Source organism: Heptranchias perlo, chromosome 35 (assembly GCF_035084215.1).
Source record: "Heptranchias perlo isolate sHepPer1 chromosome 35, sHepPer1.hap1, whole genome shotgun sequence".
In the NCBI taxonomy this organism is placed as follows: domain Eukaryota; kingdom Metazoa; phylum Chordata; class Chondrichthyes; order Hexanchiformes; family Hexanchidae; genus Heptranchias; species Heptranchias perlo.
In genome coordinates, this window is record NC_090359.1 from 13,581,686 (window position 1) to 13,609,568 (window position 27,883).

The 27,883-nt window shown below is 46.6% G+C and overlaps 1 long non-coding RNA gene across 1 annotated transcript; it reads right to left on the reverse strand.

Annotated features, from left to right (window-relative positions):
- On the reverse strand, positions 1-27,827 carry LOC137302355 (uncharacterized). Its single transcript, XR_010958442.1, has 3 exons — positions 26,879-27,827; positions 20,732-20,821; positions 1-1,117 (listed from the first exon to the last, which is right to left on the reverse strand). It is a non-coding gene; the product is annotated as an uncharacterized lncRNA (long non-coding RNA).
- Between the last annotated feature and the right edge of the window lie 56 nt (positions 27,828-27,883).

A 27,883-nucleotide genomic window follows, 5' to 3' on the forward strand; every position in this document is an offset into this window, starting at 1 on the left:
TGAAGAGAAAATTTTATTTATTTTTTATTCGTTCATGGGATGTGGGCGTCGCTGGCGAGGCCGGCATTTATTGCCCATCCCTAATTGCACTTGAGAAGGTGGTGGTGAGCCGCCTTCTTGAACCGCTGCAGTCCGTGTAGTGAAGGTTCTCCCACAGTGCCGTTAGGAAGGGAGTTCCAGGATTTTGACCCAGCGACGATGAAGGAACGACGATATATTTCCAAGTCGGGATGGTGTGTGACTTGGAGGGGAACATGCAGGTGGTGGTGTTCCCATGTGCCTGCTATCCTTGTCCTTCTAGGTGGTAGAGGTCACGGGTTTGGGAGGTGCTGTCGAAGAAGCCTTGGCGAGTTGCTGAAGTGCATCCTGTGAATGGTACAAACTGCAGCCACTGTGCGCCGGTGGTGAAGGGAGTGAATGTTTAGAGTGGTGCATGGGGTGCCAATCAAGTGGGCTGCTTTGTCCTGGATGGTGTCGAGCTTCTTGAGTGTTGTTGGAGCTTCACTCGTCGAGGCAAGTGGAGAGCATTCCATCACACTCCTGACTTGTGCCTTGTAGATGGTGGAAAAGCTTTGGGGAGTCAGGAGGTGAGTCACTCGCCTCAGAATACCCAGCCTCTGACCTGCTCTTGCAGCCACAGTATTTATATGGCTGGCTCAGTTAAGTTTCTGGTCAATGGTGACCCCCAGGATGTTAATGGTGGGGGATTCGGCGATGGTAATGCCACTGAATGTCAAGGGGAGGTGGTTGGACTCTCTCTTGTTGGAGATGGTCATTGCCTGGCACTTGTCTGGCACGAATGTTACTTGCCACTTATCAGCCCAAGCCTGGATGTTGTCCAGGTCTTGCTGCATGCAGGCTCGGACTTCTTCATTATTTGAGGGGTTGCGAACTGAAAACTGTGGAATCATCAGCGAACATCCCCATTTCTGACCTTTGTCCCAGTCTGACAAAAATGGGATATTGTGAGTTTTCCGTCATCTCTGTGCAACTGGTGTGGTACTATTGGTTGGTAAAGTTGCATCCCGGCTCTGTGTAGCTTTCACTGCAGCATCAAACTTCTTTTTACCTTTGGCAGATGTGCGATCAATGTCAGCAACTGGTGAATATGTAACGCCTTTCGCAGGAGTTGGCAAATAACATAAGAACATAAGAAAAAGGAGCAGGAGTTAGCCAATCGGCCCCTTGAGCCTGCTCCGCCATTCAATAAGATCATGGATGATCTGATCCTAACCTCAAATCTGAAGAACACAAGAAGTAGGAGCAGGACCCGGCCGCTCAGCCGCTGGGCCCGCTCTGCCACCCACAGGGGCTTGACCGATCCGAACTCAGCTTTATGTCCAATTTCCTGCCCGCTCCCCGTAACCCCTAATTCCCTTTACTTCTGGGAAACTGTCTATTTCTGTTTTAAATTTATTTAATGATGTAGCTTCCACAGCTTCCTGGGGCAGCAAATTCCACAGACCTACTACCCTCTGAGTGAAGAAGTTTCTCCTCATCTCAGTTTTGAAAGAGCAGCCCCTTATTCTAAGATTATGCCCCCTAGTTCTAGTTTCACCCATCCTTGGGAACATCCTTACCGCATCCACCCAATCAAGCCCCTTCACAATCTTATATGTTTCAATAAGATCGCCTCTCATTCTTCTGAACTCCAATGAGTAGAGTCCCAATCTACTCAACCTCTCCTCATATGTCCGCCCCCTCATCCCCGGGATTAACCGAGTGAACCTTCTTTGTACTGCCTCGAGAGCAAGTATGTCTTTTCTTAAGTATGGACAACAAAACTGTATGCAGTATTCCAGGTGCGGTCTCACCAATACCTTATATAACTGCAGCAATACCTCCCTGTTTTTATATTCTATCCCCCTAGCAATAAAAGCCAACATTCCGTTGGCCTTCTTGATCACCTGCTGCACCTGCATACTAACTTTTTGATTTTCTTGCACTAGGACTCCCAGATCCCTTTGTACTGCAGTACTTTCCAGTTTCTCGCCATTAAGATAATAACTTGCTCTCTGATTTTTCCTGCCAAAGTGCATAACCTCACATTTTCCAATATTGTATTGCATCTGCCAAATCTCCGCCCACTCACCCAGCCTGTCTATATCCCCTTGTCGGTTTTTTATGTCCTCCTTACTCTCTACTTTCCCTCCCATCTTTGTATCATCTGCAAACTTTGATATGTTACACTCGGTCCCCTCCTCCAAATCGTTAATATAGATTGTAAAGAGTTGGGGACCCAGCACCGACCCCTGCGGAACACCACTGGCTACTGGTTGCCAGTCCGAGAATGAACCATTTATCCCAACTCTCTGCTTCCTGTGAGATAACCAATCCTCCACCCATGCCAGAATATTACCCCCAATCCAGTGATTCTTTATCTTGAGCAATAATCTTTTATGTGGCACCTTGTCGAATGCCTTCTGGAAGTCTAGATACACTACGTCCACTGGTTCCCCTTTATCCACCCTGTACGTTATGTCCTCAAAGAACTCAAGCAAATTTGTCAGACATGACTTCCCCTTCATCAAGCCATAAAACCAACATGGCCACCTGAAGTTAAAAGAGTGACGTCATTAGAAACACCCTATAGCGCCTTTCACGTAATTATACGTCCCAGGGCGCTTCACAGGAGCGATTATCAAACAAAATTTGACACCGAGTCACAAAGGTATATTAGGACAGGTGACCAAAAGGTTGGCCGAAGAGGTGGGTTTTAAGGAGCGGTTTAAAGGAGGAGTGAGAGGTAGAGAGGTTTAGGGAGGCAATTCCAGAGCTAAGGGCCTAGACAGTTGAAGACATGGCCGCCAATGCTGGAGTGATTAAAATTGGGGATGCGCAAGAGGCCAGAATTGGAGGAGCACAGAGATCTCAAAGGGTTGTGTAGCTGGAGGAGGTCAAAGAGATCGGGAGGGGGCGAGACCATGGAGGGATGTCAAAATCGAGGCTTTGCTGGACTGGGAGCCAATATAGATCAGCGAGCACAGGGGTGATGGATGAACGGGACTTGGTGCAAGTTAATATATGGGCAGCGGAGTTTTGGGTGAGCTCTAGTTAATGGAAGGTGGAAGATGGGAGGCTGGCCAGGAGATGATTGGAAAATTCAAGTCTAGAGATAACAAAGGCATGGATGAAAGTTTCAGCAACAGATGAGCTGAGGCAGGGGTGGAGACGGGCGATGTTACGGAGGTGGAAGTAGGCGGTCTTGGTGTTGGAGCGGATATGCTGTCCGATACTCATCTCAGGATCAAATAGGACACCAAGGTTGTGTACGCTCTGGTTCAGCCTCAGACAGTGGCCAGGGAGAAGGATGGAGTCGGTGGCTGGGGAATGATGTTTGTGGTGGGGACCAAAGACAATGGCTTCAGTCTTCCCCATATTTAGTTTGAGGACATTTCCGCTCACCCAACAATAGATGTCGGACAAGCAGTGTGGCAAATCAGAGATAGTGGAGGGGTCGAGGGAGGAAGTGGTGAGATAGAGCTGGCTGTTATCAGCGTTGTTGTGTTTTCGGATGTTGTCGCTGAGGGGCAGCATTTAGTTGAGGAAAGGGGATTGGCCAAGGATAGGTCCTTGGGGGACTCCAGAGGTAACGATGCGGGAGTGAGAAGAGAAGCCATTGCAGGTGATTCTCTGGGTGCGACTGGTTAGATAGGAATGGAACCAGGTGAGGGCAGTCCCACCCAGCTGGATGGTGAAGGAGAGGTGATGGAGGAGGATGGTGTGATCAACCCTGTCAAGGGCTGCAAACAGGTGGAGAAGGATGAGGAGAGATGGTTTACCACAGTCACAGACACACAGGATGTCATTTGTGACTTTGATAAGGGCCATTTCAGTACTGGGGCAAGGGCGGAAACCTGATTGGAGGGATTCAAACATGGAGTTGCAGGAAAGATGGACACGGATTTGAAAAGTGACAACATGTTCGAGGACTTTGGAAAGGAAAGGGAGGTTGGAGGTGGGGTGGTAGTTTTCAAGGACAGAGGGGTCAAGGGTGGGTTTTTTGAGGAGGAAGTGATGATGGCAGAGTCAGACACACAGGGATACAGGGCCAGACACACAGGGTCAGACGGTCAGACACACAGGGATACAGGGCCAGGGACACAGGGATAAAGGGCCAGACACACAGATTTTTAAAAAATAAACAAGGCTCCAGTTAGCTCAGTTCCTGTAGACAGGGACAAAGGGTCAGGGACACAGGGATACAATGTCCGACACATGGGGATACAGGGTCAGACACACAGGGATACAGGGTCAGACACATATTTTAAAAAAATAAACAAGGTTCTAGTTATCTCAGTTCCTGTAGAGAGCAGGTTGCACACTGGGCGTTATCACTGATACATGAATAACCCTGTTAGTTACTGAATGACGAATTTCAGGAGTTTGTTGGATCCCTTTTGTACAATGTGTGACTTTACCAGTAAGGGGTTGGACTGTGTAAGAAATCTCCCTGTGCTGTGTTAATAAAACTCTGGTCCTGCTGTCACTGGGGACCTGCTCTCTCTTCACTGTAATAAATCTTCAGATGCTGACACACCCTGTATTGGGTTAATGAAACTCTCCATCTCGCTCCAAATGTTTTACAAATGTGTACACAGAACGAAACTCCACCCCAGACCCTGTAAACTACATTCCATGTCCTATAAGCAAAATTGTAGATCCTCCCAACTAAATCCCAGATCCTGTCACCCTACCGATTGAGCCAAGTGTTATTCTGGACACTGCACATGATCTGCTACAGAAAATCGATGGACTGATTTAGCAAATGAGATCCCCTGCAATTCAACATAGTAAATGCCCTGAATCTCAATAAAATGAATAATCTGTGAATCAAAATAGCTGAGATAATCTTAAAGAATGGCTGACCTGCAGCATGAGCACAGCTGTCTGTGTGCCTGTCTGTCTATCTCCCTGTCTGTCTATGACCTTCCCGTTTGCTTCTCTTTCTCTCTCTGATGCAGCCTATACTTGCCTTCATCCCTCCCTGTCTCTCTCTAGTTCCCATTGCCTATCTCACTATTCCTGTTTCCACTGCTTTCTTGCCTCCAACTCCCTGTGTGCTTGTGTCTCTCTCGTTCTCCCTGTCCGTTTCACTCAAACGTCATCCCTCTCGACCTTGCTCCCCATCTCCTATTCTATCCCAACCCAGTTCTCCTCTTTGTGTCCACCTCAATGAGTCCCTATCCCTCCCTCTCTCCATTTCTTTTCGTCCTTCTCGATCATCCCCATCAATCGCTGTCTATCCTTTCTCTTCCCCCTCGCTCCATCCCGATACACTTTCTCTCTGTGCCTGGCCCTGCTCTCTCTAATTTCACAGACATTTTTTTCTATGCAATCCCCTCATTTTGGCCCGTCCATCCCGTTCTGCTTAAGTCACTCCCTTTCTTTTTCCACCCTCCCTCTTTCTGACTTTCCGTTTCTGTCTCTCCACATTCCTCCCTCTCCCTACCTGTCTCTCTCTACATATTCCATTTCTCTGCCTTTAACTGCAGCTGCCACCTATTGCTTCACTCACTCCATGGTTGGTGTTCAGAGGTTATATTTTCAGGCCGGTGATACATCAACACAAGTTGCTCAGTTTCCATTAAATTTTAGGGACAGTAAGTTGCAATTGTAATCACAGGGCCTGGGTTCATTATTTATAAACTAAACAAAGATTTGCTGTGTATATTGGAAGATTAAGTGAGTGAAGTTTCATTACTGTTGTAACCATACACCCCAATAGCACCAACATTTTCACCAGTCTGACACTCATTCACTTTTGACACCGGCCATACTCCAGCCTGTCTGAGTGAGATCATTAGTTAAAAGCAATATTTGCTGTGGGCCCATTCCCAGTAAGTAATGGATTGACGCTGCCCAGACTGATTCAATGCAGGATTCTAACAAGCAGCAGGTAGAACAGATTTGCCTCGTCAATGTGGGCTGTGTCCAAACACAGGCATTCGAGGCTGAAATTACCAACATCCAGCCCACAGGAACCCACAGACACCTGCACAAGAACAGAAACTCACACAGTAATAGTCTAAAATACAACAAGAGAAATAGATTGTGTGTCACAACACTATGTGACGTGGATACAACATTAACAATCCTTAGTGTTCGATTGGAAGGATTTCCCCATTGTGTAGTGATATGTGAAATAAATCCTCAGTTAAAGCTGTGACGATTCACTGGATAAATATTGAGGTGGAAATGATATTGAAGATTTCCAAACTGAACCTGAACCATAAACTGACCATAACTACAAAATGACCCAGAACCCAAAACTCATGTAAGACACTTGCACGACAAGGCAAACATATAATGATACAATCCTAAACTGACACTGAAACATAAATTGACCTAAATTCCCAAACTAACCCTTAATCAGATGCTCAATCATTCCCCCAAACTGAAGCAGAACCAGAGCAAGTCACAAACCTAAACTTAACCAGAACCCAACAAAGACTCTGAACAAAACAAGCAACAACTCTCAATCAGATCCTCAAATCTAAACAACACGAAGCCCAACACTGGAAGACCCTAAACTCATATACAAACCTCAAATAAACCAGAAACTGTAAAATGACCCAGAGACAAAAACTCTACCTGAACCCAAACTAAACTGAACTGAACATGAACGCCCAAACCTCTGAACAACCTCAACCTGATCTTAAAGTTAAAAGTGCCCTGGAACCCTGAAGATATGCAGAACTCTCTATGAATAAGAGCCCTTCGCTGTTCTTAAGAGCCTCTGATCCAAAGCATTTCAGAGACCAAGAACACTAAGCTGAGCTGAACCCTAAATTAGCTGACAATCCCACAGTGACTTAGAAACTTAAACTGACCTGGAACTCTAAACTGATCCAGAATCCCAAAAGGGACCAGGTTCCCTGAACTGGCCATCAACCGAGTACTGAGTCAGAACCTCAACATGACCCAGAATCTTACACTGACCATAACTACAAAGTAACCCAGAATCACAAACTCACATTAAGCCCCAAATTAATATGTAAATTGAAATGACTGGATACCCAAAACAACCCGAAACCCAGTGACACAAAACCCTAAATCGACATAAAACCCTAAACCTGTACAGAAACCAAAACTGAACCAGACCCTCAAACTGACACTTTCCGTGGCCTAAATTGTTAAAGCTCCAATGAAACCCTAGTCAATCCAAGAGCTCCGGTCCTCTGGTTGCCCCTCTCACAGTGGAAGAACGTTAAACTGTTCCAGAATCCTAAACCGACCTGGAACCCGGAATCAAAGCAAAACTGCAACCAACTCAGAATCACAGGCTGATCTAAACCCTAAACTGATCCATTATCCTAAACGGACTCAGAATATTAAAATACGGCAAATCCTAAACAGACCCGAAACACCAAGCAGACCTGGAAACCCGACCTGGCCCAGAACCCTCGCTGACTCCACTGGTTCACTTGTTAGTTCTGTAGTTTGTTTCAGGCTCTTCTGCTGTTTTTAGATATGATGTAATGTTAGGGGTCATTGAGATCAGTCTGTGAGGATCAGTCTTTGCCGGGGTCCTGTGGAATATTTTGTGGGGCTGGGCGTTTTTGGATGCGTGGAGAATGTTAGTCTTGAGGGTCCTGAGTTAATTGGAGCTCTTGTGGTCAGTTTGTGTGGAGTATGTTACAACCAGATACTGAACCAGAAACTCAAAACAACACAGAATCTCAAATTGACCAAACTGATCCAGAATATAAAACTGAACTGGGACCACTAACCAATCCTAATTCTGAAGTGACCAACTCATGTAAAATGAATTATAAACATAAAGAAAAGCCAAGAACTCAAATTTGTGTTGAAACTCAAAATAAGCCCAGAATCCAAGACAACCAAAGTCTTACACTGATTCATCAGCCTAAAAATACTCAATGCATGAAACATATCTCGAACCCAGAATGAACCCACATGACGAGGCTGACACCGAAGGCTGAGCGTCAGGGGTTTCTACAATCCCTCAGTGTTGGCATCAGTCTGGGCGTGTTGAGTCATCAGAGATCATTGTCTATGTTTGTTGTTCTGTGTCTGTTTGTGGGTGTTGTGGTTTGGGGTTTCTCTGCTCAGTATTGGGGTAATGTGCACTGTTTAAGGTCCGTTTACAGATGCTGTGGTTTGCTGTGACAGTGCAGTTATCATTTTACAGGAGGCAGAAGCCCAACGTGTGATGCCATCGTTAGCTTTGGGTGTTTGATCAATGTGTGGATGGTGAGGTAAGTGTGTGGGGACTGGGTCAGTTTCTGGGTATTGTGTTTTTTTTTGTGGATGATGTGATCGGTTTGGGGCGTATTGTGGACAGCTTTAGGATGCTGACTCATTTGGGGAGATGGGATAGTCAGTCATTGAACACTGCCTCAGTTATGGTCCCTGAACCCAGTTTGCAGTACCAGAGTCAGTTTCAGGATGCTGTGGTCAGTTTCAGAGATACATGGTATTAGCTTGAGGTGCTGGGCCAGTTAGAGGTACTGTACTACTTGAAGAGCTAGGTTAGGTTAAGGTGCTGGACTAACTTGAGGTGCTAGGTTAGCTTGAAGTGTTGGATTAGTTTGGAGGCTGTATTATTTTGAAGTATTAGGTTATTTTGAGGTTCTGGGCTGGTCTGAGGTGCTGTTTTTGCTTGAGGTATTAGATTATGTTGAGGTGCTGGATTACTTAGGGCAGCAGCTTTAGTTTGAGGTAATCTATTTGCTGCAAGTGCAGTTTTAGCTTAAGTTACTGGGTTAGTTGGAGGTGCTGTATTAGATTGAGCTGCTGGGATAGTTTAAGCTTTTGTAAATGTCTGAGGTTCTTGATCAGCATGTTTCCAGCCTAACGAGGAAGGAAGCAGTGCTGGATCTCGTTCTGGGGAATGAAGTGGGGCAAGTTTCAATGGGAGAGTGTTTTGGAAACGGTGATCACAATATGATTAGGTTTAGAGTAATTATGGAAAAGTACAAGGACAATGAAAGTTGAAGATACTTAACCGGAAGAGGGTTAATTTCAGTGAGTTGAAAAGGGATCTGGCCCTTATGGAATGGGAACAAAGATTATCAGGTAAAACAGTTAAAGAGCAAATGGAGGCCTTCAAGGAGGAGATAGTTCAGGTACTTCATCTAACCCTATCAGCATATCCTTCTATTCTTTTCTATGTTTGACCAGTTTATCAATTATCTCCCCTTTTCTATCATAAATGTCTTTACAACTTTTTTGATTTCTGCTTCTAATGTCTTATCCATCTTGTTAGTGTCAATATTGAGGCAAAGTAATGATTCCACATTTCTGCCGTTACCTGTGAGTTTACCTTGTGCATCCCATAGTGGCCCTACCCCGATCATGATTTTCCTTTTGTTATTTATGTGTCTGTAGAATACTTTACTTTTTAAAAAGTATTTTTTGATAATTTAATTTTGTAATTCCTCTTTGCCTTCCGAATAGGTTTTTTTAAAACTTATTTCCTAACCTCTTCGTATTCCCTTTTGTCATCCTCTTCTTTATTGTCCAGGTGCTGAGTATATGCCTTTTTCTTTAGTTTCAATTCTGATCTTATCTCTTTATTCATCCATGGTATTTCATTATTAGTGTCAGCGTCCGTGGAACAGTATCCCAGTGAGAGACCGTGTCCGTGGAACAGTATCCCAGTGAGTGTCAGTGTCCGTGGAACTGTATCCCAGTGAGTGTCAGTGTCCGTGAAACTGTATCCCAGTGTCAGTGTCCACGGAACTGTTCGCAGAGTGTGTCAGGATCCATGGAATAGTATTCGAGTGACAGACAATGTCCATGGAACTGAGAGAGTAGGTCCTCATGGAACTGTTCCCCAGTGAGAGTCAGGGTGCATGGAACTGTTCCCCAGTGAAAGTCAGGGTGCATCGAACTGTTCCCCAGTGAAAGTCAGGGTGCATCGAACTGTTCCCCAGTGAAAGTCAGGGTGCATCGAACTGTTCCCCAGTGAGAGCCAGAGTGCACAGAACTGTACCCCAGTCAGAGTGTACAGAACTGTACCCCAGTGAGAATCATCGCCCATGGAACTGTACCCCAGTGACTGTCAGGGTCCATGGAACTGTACCCCAGTGACTGTCAGGGTCCATGGAACTGTACCCCAGTGACTGTCAGGGTCCATGGAACTGTACCCCAGTGACTGTCAGGGTCCATGGAACTGTACCCCAGTGACTGTCAGGGTCCATGGAACTGTACCCCAGTGACTGTCAGGGTCCATGGAACTGTACCCCAGTGACTGTCAGGGTCCATGGAACTGTACCCCAGTGACTGTCAGGGTCCATGGAACTGTACCCCAGTGACTGTCAGGGTCCATGGAACTGTACCCCAGTGACTGTCAGGGTCCATGGAACTGTACCCCAGTGACTGTCAGGGTCCATGGAACTGTACCCCAGTGACTGTCAGGGTCCATGGAACTGTACCCCAGTGACTGTCAGGGTCCATGGAACTGTACCCCAGTGACTGTCAGGGTCCATGGAACTGTACCCCAGTGACTGTCAGGGTCCATGGAACTGTACCCCAGTGACTGTCAGGGTCCATGGAACTGTACCCCAGTGACTGTCAGGGTCCATGGAACTGTACCCCAGTGACTGTCAGGGTCCATGGAACTGTACCCCAGTGACTGTCAGGGTCCATGGAACTGTACCCCAGTGACTGTCAGGGTCCATGGAACTGTACCCCAGTGACTGTCAGGGTCCATGGAACTGTACCCCAGTGACTGTCAGGGTCCATGGAACTGTACCCCAGTGACTGTCAGGGTCCATGGAACTGTACCCCAGTGACTGTCAGGGTCCATGGAACTGTACCCCAGTGACTGTCAGGGTCCATGGAACTGTACCCCAGTGACTGTCAGGGTCCATGGAACTGTACCCCAGTGACTGTCAGGGTCCATGGAACTGTACCCCAGTGACTGTCAGGGTCCATGGAACTGTACCCCAGTGACTGTCAGGGTCCATGGAACTGTACCCCAGTGACTGTCAGGGTCCATGGAACTGTACCCCAGTGACTGTCAGGGTCCATGGAACTGTACCCCAGTGACTGTCAGGGTCCATGGAACTGTACCCCAGTGACTGTCAGGGTCCATGGAACTGTACCCCAGTGACTGTCAGGGTCCATGGAACTGTACCCCAGTGACTGTCAGGGTCCATGGAACTGTACCCCAGTGACTGTCAGGGTCCATGGAACTGTACCCCAGTGACTGTCAGGGTCCATGGAAGATGGGTTGGTCAGATGGGCGGAACAGTGGCAAATGGAATTTAACCCGGAAAAGTGCGAGGTGATGCACTTTGGAGGGACTAACAAGGCAAGGGAATACACAATGAATGGGAGGACCCTAGGCAAGACAGAGGGTCAGAGGGATCTTGATGTGCAAGTTCACAGATCCCTGAAGGCGGCGGAACAGGTAGATAAGGTGGTAAAGAAGGCATATGGGATACTTGCCTTTATTAGCCGAGGCATAGAATATAAGAGCAAGGAGGTTATGATGGAGCTGTATAAAACATTGGTAAGGCCACAGCTGGAGTACTGTGTGCAGTTCTGGTCGCCACACTACAGGAAGGATGTGATCGATTTGGAGAGGGTGCAGAGGAGATTCACCAGGATGTTACCAGGGCTGGAGCGCTTCAGCTATGAAGAGAGACTGGGAAGATTGGGTTTGTTTTCCTTGGAGCAGAGGAGGCTGAGGGGGGACATGATTGAGGTGTACAAAATTATGAGGGGCACAGATAGGATGGATACTAAGGAGCTTTTTCCCTTCGTTGAGGGTTCTATAACAAGGGGACATAGATTGAAGGTAAAAGGCGGGAGGTTTAGAGGGGATTTGAGAAAGAACTTTTTCACCCAGAGGGTGGTTGGAGTCTGGAACTCACTGCCTGAAAGGGTTGTGGAGGCAGGAACCCTCACAACATTCAAGAAGCATTTGGATGAGCACTTGAAATGCCATTGTATACAAGGCTACGGACCAAATGCTGGAATATGGGATTAGAGTAGACAGGGCTGATGGCCGGCGCGGACACGATGGGCCGAAGGGCCTCTATCCGTGCTGTATAACTCTATGACTCTATGACTGTCAGGGTCCATGGAACTGTACCCCAGTGACTGTCAGGGTCCATGGAACTGTACCCCAGTGACTGTCAGGGTCCATGGAATGTACCCCAGTGACTGTCAGGGTCCATGGAATGTACCCCAGTGACTGTCAGGGTCCATGGAATGTACCCCTGTGAATGTAGGCACCATAGAACTGAATCAAGTGAGAGTAAGGGCCCATTGAACTGCACTCTCACCCTCAGGAGTGGATCATTCATTCCCGCGATTCTGTTCTGCCATTCATTTAGATCATGGCTAATCTGTATCTTAACTCTTTTTACCCATCTTGTATATAATGGGCAGCATTTTAGCACCCGCTATCGGGTGCATTCCTGGCGGGGGGGCCCCCGAAAATTGGGAAATCCCGGAGTGGGACCACGCACTTCTGGGCTCCCCACTGATGCGCCAGCGTGCGCGCGCAGCCCCCGCTGGTGGGAATCCCGCAGGCAATTATAGCCAGCGGGATGCCACTTGAACGTATTTATTTTGCTTGTTCAGGTCATTAACTGACCTGATTCAGGGATTATGTGAGGAGGGGTGGGATTTTAAAGGAAACTGGGACTGTTTCCCAAACTGGGGGAAACACTCCCAGTTCAAATGGACCTGTTGCAGCTGTCAGCCTGTGGCAGCTGCAAAGGTCCATTTGACAGGTTGGGGGTGGGGGAGACCCTCACCCATTGCAGGAGGCCACTCAGTCACTTGGGACAAAGTTTGGCCTCCACCACCCTCCTCCTGACAACCAAAGTCACCAACTTGCACACTTACCCCGGGGTCCAGAGATATGTACCTACCTTGCGGACCCCCTCAGATGTACATCTTCCGGATGGGGGCCGCCGTAGCTGCAGTCATGACCTCCTTGGAGGGCGAACAGCATCACCAGCCTCACCGTCCACCTCTGACACGTGGAGCTCCACAACAGTGCGCTGTGACACATCCACCTGTACAACAGGAGGGAGGGCTACCGCAGAGAGAGATGCGTCGCAGAGGGCACTACCCTCGCCACAGGGTCCACAGACCGAGGCTCAGCTTCCTGGACCTCTCTGAGCAGCAGTGCACACGGAGGCTCAGAGCCACTCGACATGTAGTCGTGGACATCTGCAGCCTCCTTCATGCCAAGCTGCTCCTGGCTGGCCCGAGCACCATCTTCTTACCTGTTGCTGTCAAAGTCACCACTGCCCTCAACAACTTCTCCTCCGCATCCTTCCAGGGTGCAACCGGGGACATCGCCGACGTCTCTCAGCCGTCTGCACAAAAGAGCCCTGCAAATGCACCTACACCCACTCTGCAGTGACACAATGGGTGGCATCAGTTGTGGGTCTTAGTGATCCTCAGGAAAGGGCATTATTGCACAAACCAGACAAGATTCGCGAAGACATGGCAGCAGTGGTGCCAATATAATATGTGATGTGAGTTGCTCAGAAATTAAATACAGGTAAACACCATGACAAACCCTCAAACACCCTTGTGCATCCCCTTCATGCTCACGACACGTTTGCCTTATGCTTCCTGCTGCACATATGTGATGCATGCCCTGTGGCTGCAGCACAGGTAGTGGCAGGTTGAGTGAGGCTGACCGTGAAAGAGATGCATGAGAGGGTGAGGATGAGATAGAGCCATGATATTGTATGAGGATTGGGTTGAGTGGTAGTGGCGGGATGAGTACTGGCGAGGTGAGTAGGTGCAGGTAAGATGAGGATGAGGTTTGAGTGGGTATGAGGGGTGATGTGACAGAGTCGTGTTGGCAGTGCAGAAGGAGGTGTGGGCGGTAATGTGGCAGATGGAGTGTAGGGGAATGAGTAAGTGTACTCACTTTGGCTGACCTACTGAGGTCATTGGAGCGCCTCCTGCACTGTATGCAGGTGGGCGATATGTTGGTGGTGCTGGTGACCTCCTCTGCCACCTCGAGCCAGGCCTTCCTGGTGGCAGAGGCAGGCCGCTTCCTCCCGCCCGCCGGGGGTGGGGGGGAAGATCTCTGTCCTCCCCCTCCACCTCACCCCATGTATTGATACCTGGAGTGAGGCAACATTAAACTGGGAGCAGCCTTCCCCCTGGGCTGCTCCATGCTGTAATTTTTTCTATTTGTTGCAGCATCTGTCAGTGGAGGACTGCCCCTTTAAATAGAGCTCCTCCAGCTGACGGATCTGACTGTGCACGCGCAGTCCGCCCGACGCGCAGATCAGCAGTGGGGAACCCGGAAGACCAGGTAAGTGGATCCAATTATGCTACGATCGCGCGGGGAGCTGACTGATTTCACCGGGCGCGTTACCCACGTGCCCGATAGCCCCCCCGCCGAGAACCCGCAGCCCTGGTAACACCGGGCCCAATGAATTCGGATTAGATGTCAATTATCTTCAATCTGTTTTTTTCTGGTTATCAACCCTCCTGTCAGTGGAAACAATTTCTCCTTATTTACTCAAAGGTCAGTTTATTTTTTAAACTTACCTCAGTGTGTCTTGCAGGCTTCTCGACAGGTTCCCCCTGCGGGGTGGCCTTCCTGCTCAGAAGTGGGTTAAATTTCAGGGGTTACGATGTGACCGAGGAGTCCAGCGGGAGACTCGTTAAAAGCCAAGATGAGTGGCGTTAAAACGGCCGATTGACGGGAATGGAGCAGGAAATGGAGCTGCTCCATTTTAACTGCTCCTGCGATCAGGGAGAGTTAAAATCACCCTGTTTCACATTGCATGATAGTCCACATGTGCCACTGGAGGGAAAGCTATAACTGCAAGTTATTCTTGCAGGTGTTATGAATGAGTTCGGGTCTATTCGTAACTATTCACCACATTACTAGTCAATGAAACAATGCATTACTTTGCTTTTAAGTCATACTCCATCTAAAACAAGGGTACGTTTTAATATCTGCGTCTGTCTCTCCCATGTCTGTCTGTCTGTCTCTCTCTCCCCGTCTGTCTCTCCCGTGTCTCCGTCTGTGTCTCCTGTCACTCACACATATATTGTGGGGAAAGGCCTGTCGCAATTAAGCCTCAGGCCCTCTCCATCCAAAATAGTGCCATGGTATTTGCCACCTTTTCTGAGGGTGCCTCTGTGTATAAATGTGCCAAGGATCACATGCCAGGCACTGTACTTATGTGGCACATCACCTGTTCTCATTATAATGGACACATTTCAGCTGGCAGAAAGGTACAGGGAGAAATATGTGTTGCTAAATCACCCCTCTGCACCAACAATGTTTCAGTGAGTGATGGGGAGATGGGCTGAGATTTATAAATAGACTTGCAGTACATTCTCTCTCTCTCTCTGGTGTATAATAGAAATGAGTCACAGTGACAGGAGCAGAAAACTGCTTGGATAGAGGATCTGACACAACACATTAAAGCTGGCGATGACTGGTGTGGCAGGATTGTAAATTTAAAGGGACATTACCATTTGGCTGGAGAGTTTTTAAGGGAAACGCGACTCCTCGAAGAGTTCACTTCTCCCCGCCTGATAAGTTGGCTGCGGTGGACAATTTTCTCCGTGTGGACAATATATTTGCTGAATTGTAAACTACTCCACAGTGATGAACACTGAGCCTCGGTCATTTCTATATCTGAGGCCGTTTCTCCCCTTCTCTGGGTCTTAGACCTCCACCATTGCTGGTCTGAATCCAGCCACGAGAAGAGGGTGTAAGAGCAACCTGGGCAATTCTCCCTTGATCTCCCCCCCACCACCTGTGGAGAGTCCCTGCCTCCCTGGCCCAGCCTTTGTTTGGTATCTTCCCCAGTGGTAAGGTCGGGTTTAGAAACATTGCAGGTGGGTGAAAACCTGTATCTTACTGCTGGACCGGTCTTTTAAATTCAATTATAATTTTTATCCCTCAACCAACATCACTAAAACAGATGATCTGGTCATTATCACATTGCTGTTTGTGGGACCTTACTGTGTTCAATGTACTGCCGTGTTTCCTACAGTAAAGCAGCAACTAGACTTCAAAAGTACTTAATTGGTAGAGGAACCACCAAGGGAACAGGCTATTTTAGATCTCGTATTGTGTAATGAGACAGGGTTAATTAATAAACTTATAGTAAAGGATCCTCTGGGGGAGAATGAACATAATATGATAGAATTTCATATTCAGTTTGAGAGTGATGTGGTTAAGTCCGAAACTCGGGTCTTAAATATAAACAAAGCCAATTATGGAGGTTTGAGGGGCGAGTTGGCTGAGGTAGATTGGGAAATTAGATTAAAAGATATAACGGGAGACAAACAATGGCAAATAATTAAAGAAATGATTCATAATTCTCAACTAATATACATTCCCTTGAGGAATAAAACTCCACGGGAAAAGTGGTACAATTGTGGCTAATTAGAGAATTTAAGGATAATATTAGATTAAAAGCAGAGGCTTACAATGTAGTCAAAAAGCGTAGTTAGCCTGAGGATTGGGAGGGTTTTAGAAATCAGCAAAGGATGACCAAAAATTCATAAAGAGGGAGAAAATTGAATCTGACAGTAAACCAACAAGAAATATAAAAACAGATTGTAAGAGCTTCCACAAGTATGTGAAAAGGAAGAGATGAGTGAAAGTAATCGTGGGTCCCTTAGAGGCAGAGACAGAAGAAATTATAATGGGGAGTAAGGAAATGGCAGAGATGTGAAACAAATATTTTGTATCTGTCTTCACAGCAGATGACACAAAAAACATACCGGAAACAGTGGGGAACCAAGGGCCTAATGAGAGTGAGGAACTTAAAGTAATTAATATTAGTAAAGAAAAAGTACTGGAGAAATTAATGGGACTAAAAGCCGAGAAACCCCCTGGACCTGATGGCCGACATCCTCGGGTTTTAAAAGAGGTGACTGCAGAGATAGTGGATGCATTGGTTGTGATCTTACAGAATTCCCCAGATTCTAGAATGGTCCCTGTGGATTGCAAGGCAGCAAATGTAACCCCGCCATTTAAGAAAGGAGTGAGAGAGAAAAGAGGGAACTATAGGCTAGTTAGCTTGACATCAATAGTAGGGAAAATGCTGGAATCTATTATTAAGGACGTAGTAACAGGGCACCTAGAAAATCAAAATATGATCAGGCAGAGTCATACGGTTTACTCTTCGAGTCATAGAAAGATTACAGCATGGAAGGAGGCCATTCAGCCCATCCAGTCCATGTCAGCTCTGTGCAAGAGCAATCCAGCTAGTCCCATTCCCCCGCCCTATCCCCGTAGCCCTGAAAATTTTTTACTTTCAACTACTTATCCAGTTCCCTTTTAAAGGCCATGATTGAATCTGCCTCCACCACCCCCTCAGGCAGCGCATTCCAGATCATAACCACTCGCTGTGTAAAAAAGTTTTACATCATATCACCTTCGGTTCTTTTGCCAATCACCTTAAATCTATGCCCTCTGGTTCTTGACCCTTCAGCCAATGGGAACAGTTTCTCTCTAGACCCTTTATGATTTTGAATACCTCTATCAACTCTCCTCTCAACCTTCTCTGTTCCAAAGAGAACAACCCCAGCTTCTCCAGTCTATCCACATAATTAAAGTCTTTCATCCCTGGAATCATTCTAGTATATCTCTTCTGCACCCTCTCTAAGGCCTTCACATCTTTACTAAAGTGCAGTGCCCAGAACTGGACACAATATTCCAGTTGTGGTCGAACCAGTATTTTATCAAGGTTCATCATGACTTCCTTACTTTTGTATTCTATGCCTCTATTTATAAAGCCCAGGGCTCATCTGCTTTTTTAACCGCTTTCTCAACCTGCCCTGCCACCTTCAACGATTTGTGCGCAAATACCCCCAGATCTCTCTTTTCCTGTACCCCTTTTAGAATTTTGCCCTCTCGTTTATATTGCCTCTCCTCGTTGCTACCGAAATGTATCACCTCACATTTATCTGGGTTAAATTTCATCTGCCACGTTTCCGCCCATGCCACTAGCCTGTCCATATCCTCTTGAAGTCTATCACGATCCTCTGCACTGTACACTACCCTTCCAAGTCTCGTGTCATCTGCAAATTTGAAAATGTGCCCTGTACATCCAAGTCCAAGTCCTTAATATATATCAAGAAAAGCAGTAGTCCCAGAACCAACTCCTGGGGAACACCACTATGCACCTCCCTCCAGCCCGAAAAACAACCGGTCACCACTACTCTCTGTTTCCTGTCACTTAGCCAATTCTGTGTCCATGTTGTTATTGCCCCCTTTATTCCATGGGCCACAACCTCGATGACAAGCCTACCATGTGGCACTTTATCAAACGCCTTTTGAAAGTCCATATACACAAAATCAACCGCATTTCCCTCATCTACCCTCTCTGTTACATGATCAAAAAACTCCATTAGGTTAGTTAAACACGATTTGCCTTGAACAAATCCGTGTTGGCTTTCTCTGATCAATCCACACTCGTCGAAGTGACTGTTAATTCTGTCCAGTATTATTGTTTCCAGAAGTTTCCCCACCACCGAGATTAAACTGACTGGCCTGTTATTGCTGGGTTTATCCTTACACTCTTTTTTGAACAAGGGTGTAACATTTGCAATTTTCCAATCCTCTGGCACCACTCCCGTATCCAAGGTTGTTTGGAAGATTATGGCCAGTACCTCAGCAATTTCCCCCCTTACTTCCCTCAGCATCCTCGGGTGCATCCCATCCAGACCAGTTGACTTATCTATTTTAAGTACAGCCAGCCTTTCTAGTACCTCTTCTTTATCAATTTTTAGCCCATCCAGTATTTTAACAATATCTTCCTTTACCGAGACTCTGGCAGCATCTTCTTCCTTGGTAAAGACAGATGCAAAGTATTCATTTAATCCCTCAGCCATGCCCACTGCCTCCATGAGTAGATCTCCTTTATGGTCCATAATCAGCCCCACCCCTCCTCTTACTACCTGTTTACTGTTAACATATCTGTAGAAGACTTTTGGATTCCCTTTTATGTTGGTCACCAGTCTATTCTCATACTCTCTCTTTGCTCCTCTTATTTCCTTTTCACTTCCCCTCTGAACTTTCTATATTCTGCCTGGTTCTCACTTGTTTTATCAACCTGATACCTGCCATACACCGCTTTTTTCCGCTTCATCTTATTCTCCATCTCCTTTGTCATCCAGGGAGCTCTGGCTTTAGTTGCCCTACCTTTCTCCCTCGTTGGAATGTACTTTGTCTGTACCCGAATTATCTCCTCTTTAAAGGCCGCCCACTGTTCAATTACAGTTTTCCCTGCCAATCTATGATTCCAATTTACCCGGGCCGGATCTGTTCTCATCCCACTGAAATTGGCCCTCCTCCAGAAAGGGATGGACTGCAGACAGAGAGATCTAGGGACGGGGCAAAACACGGGGATTGGGTAGAAAATGTGTCCGAGAAATTAAAAGGAGAGCAGGGTCAGGCACAGAGAGAAAGTGGATGGGGACGGAGCGGGAGGGAAGAGGGTAAAGAGCGATTGATGGGGGATGACAGAGAGGGATGAGAAGGAATGGAGAGAGAGAGGGGTAAGGAAACAGAGTAAGGTGGACGCAGAGATGAGAACTCGGTTGGGAGAGAATAGGAGATGGGGAGCAAGGGAGAGGGATGTGGAGCAAGTGAAATGGGACAAGGAGGAAGTGAGAGAAACCAGCATGCAGAGACTGGGCGGTACAAAAGCAGGGGAAACAGGAATAGTGAGAGAGGTCAAGGGACGGACCGACCGTGGGTGAGCGAGTGAAGCAAACAGGCAGGTTGGAGACAGAAAGGGAGACAGACAGGTAGATAGACAGACAGGCCCACACACAGCTGTGTTCATGCTGCAGGTCAGCCATTCTTTAAGATTATCTCAGCTATTTTGATTTACAGATTATTCATTTTATTGAGATTCAGGGCATTTATTACGTTGAATTGTAGGTGATCTCATTTGCTAAATCAGTTGATCCATTTTCTGTAGCAGATCACGTGCAGCGTCCACAGTAACACTTGGCTCAATTGGTCCCCACCAAAAACACCGTTCCCTGGTCACCGACTCCATCCCTCTCACTGTCTGAGGCTGAACCAGACCATTCATAACCTTGGTGTCCTATTTGACCCCGAGATGAGTTTCTGACCATATAGCCGCTCCATCACGAAGTCCGCCCACTTCCTCCTCCATAACATCGCCCGTCTCCACACCTGCCTCAGCTCATCTGCTGCTGAAACCCTTATCCATGCCTTTGTTATCTCTAGACTTGACTATTCCAATACTCTCCTGGCTGGCCTCCCATCTTCCATCCTCCATAAACTTCAGCTCGTCCAAAACTCCCATATTTTATCTCGCACCAAGTCCCGTTCACCCCATCACCCCTGTGCTCGCTGACCTACATTAGTTCCCAGTCCGGCAACACCTTGATTTTAAAATTCTCATCCTTCTTTTCAAATCTCTCCATGGCCTCGCCCCTGCCTATCTCTGTGACCTCCTCCAGCCCTACAACCCTCCAAGATCTCCACGCTCCTCTAATTCTGGCCTCACGCGCATCGACGATTTTAATCGTTCCACCATTGGCGGCCGTGTCTTCAGCTGCATTGATCCTAAGCTCTGGAATTCCTTCTCTTTCTCTCCTCCTCTAAGACGTCCCTTAAGCCTATCTCTTTGGTCAAGCTTTTGGTCACCTGTCCTAATACCTCCTTATATGGCTCGGTGTTAAATTTTGATTGATAATCACGCCTGTGAATCACCTGAGGGTGTTTTACGACATTAAAGGCGATATTGGCCAAGGTGCTTACCCCGAGGAAGGGAGGAACCATCACAGGCCGAGTCTCACTGGGCAGCTGTCCGACATCTCCTCGCGGCTGATTAGATTCCAGAATCTGTCACTGGAATACAACAGGACTATTTTTGAGACGATGATTATATTTAATTTGAATATATTTGTCATTAATGGCATTTGATTGATTTACTTTAACATTAAATTGTTCTTTTCTTTCCGCTCTTTACATGGATTAAATTCACTCACAATATCAGCTGCCAACTCCAGTTTGTGAGGGATATCAAGGACAACACTAAAGGTTTTTACAAGTATATTAAGAGAAAGAAGGTGACTCAGAGTAATGTGGTCCCTTAAAGACAGACGCAGGGGATTATAGTAATTGAAAGGGAGAGAGGGTGAAGAATTTGAAAAATTTGTACAGGAGAACTTTCTTAATTAGTATATTTCTAGCCCAACGAGGAAGGAAGCAGTGCTGGATCTAGTTTTAGGGAATGATGTAAGGCAAGTGGAGTGTATTTCAGTGAGAGAACATCTGGGTAATAGTGATCATAATATAATTAGGTTTAAAGTAATTACAGAAAGGGACAAAGAAAAATCAAAGGTGAAAATATCCAACTGAAAGAGAGCCAATTTCAGTGATTTGAGAAGGGATCGAGCACAGGTGGACTGGAAACAAAGATTGGCCAAAAAACAGTAAATGAGCAATGGCAGGTCTTCAAGGTGGAGATAGTTTGGGTATAAACCAAGGATTTTCCCATAAGGAGGAAAGATACGGCATCCAAAGCTCGAGCTCCCTGGATGACAAAGGAAATAGAGCTTAAAATAAAACAGAAAAAGGTTTATGACCACTGTCAGGTACAGAATACAGTACACAACCAGGAGAGTGTGCAGGGGGAAATTGAAAAGGATATAAGAAGGGCAAAGAGAGAATATGAGAAACGATTAGCAAGTAACATAAATGGGAACCCAAAAACTTTTATAAAAATATGAAAAGGAAAAGGATAAAAGGAATGGTGGGGCCGGTTAGGGATAAAATAGGAAATCTGCTTGTGGAGGCAGAGGGCATGACTGAGGTACTGAATGAGGACTTTGCATCTGTCTTCACAAAAGAAGAGGATGAAGTTAATGTCGCAGTAGAGGAGGAGGGAGTAGAGATATTGGATAGGATCAAAATAGATAGAAAGGAGGTGCTAAATAGGTTGACATCACTCAAAGTGAACAAGTCCCCCGGTCCAGGTGGGGTGCATCCCAGGCTGCTGAGGGAAGCAAGGGTGGTGATAGCAGAAGCTCTGACCACAATCTTTCAATCCTCCTTGGATATGGGAGTGGTGCCAGAGGACTGGAGGATTGCAAATGTTACACCCCTGTTCAAAAAAGGAGAGAGGGATAAAACTGGTCACTACGGGCCAGTCAGTCTAATATCAGTAGTGGGAAAACTACGAGAGACCATTGTCAAGGACAAAATTAATTCTCACTTGGAGAGGCATGGGTTAAGAAGGAACAGCCAGCACAGATTTCTTAAAGGCAAACCATGTCTGACCAACCTGATTGAATTCTTCGATGAAGTAACAGAGAGGGTCGATGGAGGTAGTGCAGTAGCTGTTGTATATATGGACTTTCAAAAGGGATTTGATAAAGAATCACATAACAGACTTATTTGGAAAACAGAGGCCCATGGGATCAAAGGAAAAAATTGGTGGTAACTTGGGTACGTAATTGGCCAGGGGAAAGGAAGCAGAGAGTCGTGGTGAACGGATGTTTTTCGGACTGGACAGAAGTATGCAGTGGGGTCCCCCAGGGGTCAGTATTAGGACCATTACTTTTCTTGTTATATAAAAATGACCTGGATTTGGGTTTCGGGAGCACAGTTTCAAAGTTTGCGACTGATACAGGACTTAGCAATGTAGTAAACAGTGAGGAGGATAGTAGCAGATTTCAGGAGGACATAGACAGACTGGTAAAATGGGCAGACACAGGGCAGATGCAATTTAAGACGGACAAGTGTGAAGTGATGCACTTTGGGAGGAACAAAGCGGACAGGCAGTATAATCTAAATGGGACTATTTTGAGGGGAGTGCAAGAACAGAGGGACCTGGGGTACATAGTCACAAATCTTTGAAGGTGGCAGGGCAAGTTGATAAGGTGGTTAAGAAAGGATATGGGAAACTTGGCTTTGTAAATAGGGGCATTGAATACAAAAACGAGGAAGTCATGCTGAACCTTTACAAATCACTGGTTAGGCCTCAGCTGGAGTATTGTGGACAATTCTGGGCACCACACTTTAGGGAGGATGTCAAGGTCATGGAGAGGGTACAGAGGAGGTTTACCAGTATGGTACCAGGGATGAGGGACATCAGTTATGTGGAGAGGTTGGAGAAGCTGGGATTGTTCTCCTTAGAGCCGGGGATAAGGGGAGATTTAATAGAGGTGTTCAAAATCAAGTGGGGTTTTGATCGTTTCTCCCTACTTGCTCTGTTTCCTCTGGCAAGCGGGTCGGTAACCAGAGGTCGTAGATTTAAAATAATTGGCAAAAGAACTAGAGAGGAAATGAGGAGAAGTTTTTCTTCATACAGAGAGTTGTTAAGATCTGAAACGCACTCCCTGAAAGGGTGGTGGAATCAGATTCCATGGGAATTTTGAAAGGGCATTTAGACATATACTTGAAGAGGACTAATATGCAGGGTTATGGGGAAAGAGTTGGAGTGTGGGACTAAATTGGACAGCTCTTTCAAAGGCACGATGAATGGCCTCCTTCTGTTCTGTAAGTTTCTCTGAAAAGTGGGTAAAATAGTGTGAGAGAGGGAATGAGTCTCGGAGAGTCTGTGTGAGAGAGGGAGTGAGTCACAGAGAGTCTGTGTGAGAGAGGGAGTGAGTCACAGAGAGTCTGTGTGAGAGAGGGAGTGAGTCACAGAGAGTCTGTGTGAGAGAGGGAGTGAGTCACAGAGAGTCTGTGTGAGAGAGGGAGTGAGTCACAGAGAGTCTGTGTGAGAGAGGGAGTGAGTCACAGAGAGTCTGTGTGAGAGAGGGAGTGAGTCACAGAGAGTCTGTGTGAGAGAGGGAGTGAGTCACAGAGAGTCTGTGTGAGAGAGGGAATGAGTCTCGGAGAGTCTGAGAGTGTGTCTCGGAGAGTCTGCATCTGGATGAAGGAGAGTCTGAGAGGTAGGGTGGGAGGGAGATAGAGAGGGAGAAAGGGTTTGTGAGAACGGGCAAGAGAGAATATTGGAGACAGGAAAGAGAAACAGTCTGTGTGTAAGAGAGAGAGAGGAAAGGGGAAGAGAGCCTGTTTGTGCATGAGAACTAAGGGATAGAAATGTGAGAAGTTGGAGAGAAATGAGAGATTGCATGGATAAAAGGACAGAAAACTGAGAGTTGTGATTAACAGATGTTTCTTGCACTGGAAGGATTTAAACAGTGGCGATCCCCGGGGTCAGTGTTGGCACCATTGCTTTTCTCAATATCTGTGGATAGAAATGATCTGGACCTGGGTGTAGGGGGCACAATATCAAAATTTGCAGCTGCCACAAAAATAAGGAGTGAGATTAACCATGAAGAGGATTGTCAACAACTTCAGGAGGAGGCAGACAGGTGAGCAGATTGGGCAGGTAGATGTGAGATGGAATTTAATGGGGAGAGATGTGAGGTGAGAAGAATAAGGAGAGGAAATAGACACTATACTGTAAAACTGTAAAAGGAGAAGAGGAGCAGAGAGATTTAGGGATTCAGATACACAAATCTTTAAAAAAGTGGGAGGACAAGTTGATAAAGCTGTTTTGCAAAAACCCCCATGGGATCCTAGGATTTATAAATAGGGGCATAGAGTATAAAAGGAAAGAGTTAATGCTACACCTGGACAAATCATGGGTCAGGCCACAGTCAGAATATTGTGTCCAGTTTTTGGTGCATTACTTCAGGAAGAATGTCGCGGCCATGGAGAGGGGCAGAAGAGATTCACTAAGATGATCCCAAGGATGAGAGTCTTGACATAACTTTTCATGAGAGCAGAGAAGTTCAAATAAGATCAGAGAGAGGGGATCAAAATTATGAGGGGGTTTTGATAAAGTAAATGAGGGAAAACTATTTCCACTCGTACGGGTACGGGAGCACAGTGGTTATGTTACTGGACTAGTAATCCTAGAGGCTCGGACTAATATTCCGGAGTCATGAGATCAAATCTACGGCAGCTGGGAAATTTAAATTCAATTAATTAAATAAAATCTGGAATTTAAAAAAAACTAGTATCAGTAATGGTGGCCATGAAACTACCGGATTGTCGTAAAAACCCATCTGGTTCACTGATGTCCTTTAGGGAAGGAAACCTGCCGTCCTTACCCGGTCTGGCCTATATGTGACTCCAGACCCACAGCAATGTGGCTGATTCTTAATCACCCTCTGAAATGGCCCAGCAAGCCACTCAATTGTTCAAGATAGGTGGCACACCACCACCTTCTCAAGGGCAACTGGGAAGGGCAATAAATGCTGGCCTTGCCAGTGACGCCCACATCCCAGTTCGTGAGTCGGTAACTGGAGGGCATCAAATTAAGAGAGGTTGGTTTTCTTTTTGATGCAGAGAGTTGTTAGGACAATGGAATGTCCGACCAGAAACACTGAGGGAAGCAGAATTTAAAAGGGAAGTGAATCAATATCTGAAGAAGAAAATCTTGAAAGATCTTGAAAGGCCTTCGATGAGGTACCGCATTGTAGATTCATGACCAAGGTCAGAGCTTGTGGAGTCAGGGGACAGGTAGCAGAATGGATAGCAAGCTGATAACAAAACAGAAAACAGAGAGCAGGGGTTAATGAGAGTCACTCAGACTGACAAAAGGTGGGAAGTGGTGTTCCACAGGGATCGGTGCTGGGAACACTGTCGTTCACCATTTGCATCAACGGTTTGGACTTGGGAATCGGAAGAACAATTTCAAAATTTGCGGACAACACCAAATTGAGGGATATCGTTAATAGTGAAGAGGACTGCGATAAAATACAGGAAGACATTAATAACCTTGCAGAATGGGCGTGTAATTGGCAAATGAATTTCAATATAGACAAGTGTGAGGTGGTACAAATTTAGTGGGAAGAATAAGGAGGCCACATACTTCCTGGATAATAAGAGTCCAAATGGGATAGAGGAGCAAATTGGGGTCTAGGGGTACAGATACACAAATCATTAAATGTAGTGACTCAGGTTCATAAGGCCATAAAAAAGTAAACAAAGCACTGGGGTTCATTTCCAGAGGAATAGAATTGAAAAGCAGGGAAGTTATGTTAAACTTGTCCAGCACCTTGGTTAGGCCACACTGAGCACTGTGCACAGTTCTGGTCTCCATGTAACAAAAAGGATGTAGAGCCACTGGAGAAGGTGCAAAAAAGATTGACAAGGATGATACAAGAACTGAGAGGTTATAACTATCAGGATAAACTCAACAGGCTGGGGCTCTTTTCTCTAGAAAAGAGAAGGCTGAGGGGTGACCTGATAGAGATCTTTAAAATTATGAGGGAGTTTCATAGGGTCGACATAGATGTGTTTCCACTTGTGGGGGGAGTCCAAAACTATGGGCCATGAATAGAAGATAGTCACTAATAAATCCAGTCAGGAATTCAGGAGGAACTTATTTACCCAGAAAGTGGTTAGAATGTGGTACTTGCTAACACATGGAGTAATTGAGGCAAATAGCATAGATGCTTTTAAGGGGAAGCTAGATAAGTACATGAGGGAGAAAGGAATAGAAGGATATACAGATAGGGATAGATGAAGAGAGGTGTGAGGAGGCTCGTGTGGAGCATAAACACCAGCACAGACCAGTTGAGCCGAATGGCCTGTTTCTGTGCTGTAAATTCTATGTAATTCTAAACGGTCCATAAATACGGAGAATAAAAGTGGGCCCAGCACTGACCCCTGGGGAAACCACTTCCAACCCTTCTCCAATCACTTCCACACCGCCTGAGGAAGGGGAAAGCCCCCGAAATCTTGTGGGATTAAAAATAAAATCGTTGGACTATAACTTGGTGTTGTAAAATTGTTTACAATTCTCCAATCTCAGCAACTCCCATTAACCCGGACCCTCTGTTTCCGGTCCCCAAACAACTTTCTCCCCACACTGTTCCATTTCCTTTTAAACGGCCCACCTGAACAGACTGGACATTACCCCGGGGATCCCCCAGTTACCTTCACACCGTTGCTCGCCATGTCCCTGATTCACTTGACATCCTTCACAGTCTCATCGAATTGTCTTGGTGCCTCCCGGCCGTGTGAACATCCAAAGAGGTTTCCAGTCGGCCTCAAGTATTTTCCAACAGATTGATTCAAATCCGGTGCGGTTTTCCTCAAAACTCCTGGAAGTTCAGGCATGAATTCTCCTGTGGAAGAAAGTCACATCGTGTTACGGGACGGAAGAATTAACGACCCTTCTGAAGTACTCGGTGTCGGCCTTGGCTCATTTGTAGCACTCTCTCACCCCTAGAATCATAAAGGTTGTGGGTTAAAGCTCCCCTCCAGAGACCTGAGCACAAAATCTCGGCTCACACTCCAGTGCAGTACTGAGGGAGTGCTGCACTGTCGGAGGGGCCGTCTTTTGCACGAGCCGTTAAACCAGTCCGGCCCCTCAGGTGGATGTAAAAGATCCCACGACACTATTCGAAGAAGAGCAGGGAAGTTCTCCCCGGTGTCCTGGCCAATATTTAATCCTCCACCAACACCTATAAACAGATTATCTGGTCATTTATCACATTGCTGTTTGTGGGATCTTGCTGTGCACAAAATGGCTGCCCACATGACAACAGTGACCTCATTTCCAAAGCCCCCCATTGGCTGCGAGGCTTTGGGGCGTCCTGAGGATGTGACAGGCGCTGGAGAAATGCAAGTTCCCCCTCCCCGGGGCCGCCCTCCGCTCTAATCCCATTGCCCGTCTCTCGGTCCTGTCCCCGGGCTCGGGGACTCTCGGCCGGTCCAGGGCCCTTTAAGAGGGAAGCGCCACACTGCGCATGTGCGCCGTTTATTTAAATCAAACCGCGCGATTCAAAGGAAAAGTGACGTCAGTTTCCGTCACAATAAAAACCGCTCGTTCTCAACCGAAAAAACGGAAAGTTTGTCTCGCGACACAACAGGAAGCGGCCGCTGATCCGGCGGGTGATGTGCGCATGTGCGAACATTCTCCCAGAGTGCAGCGCGGCC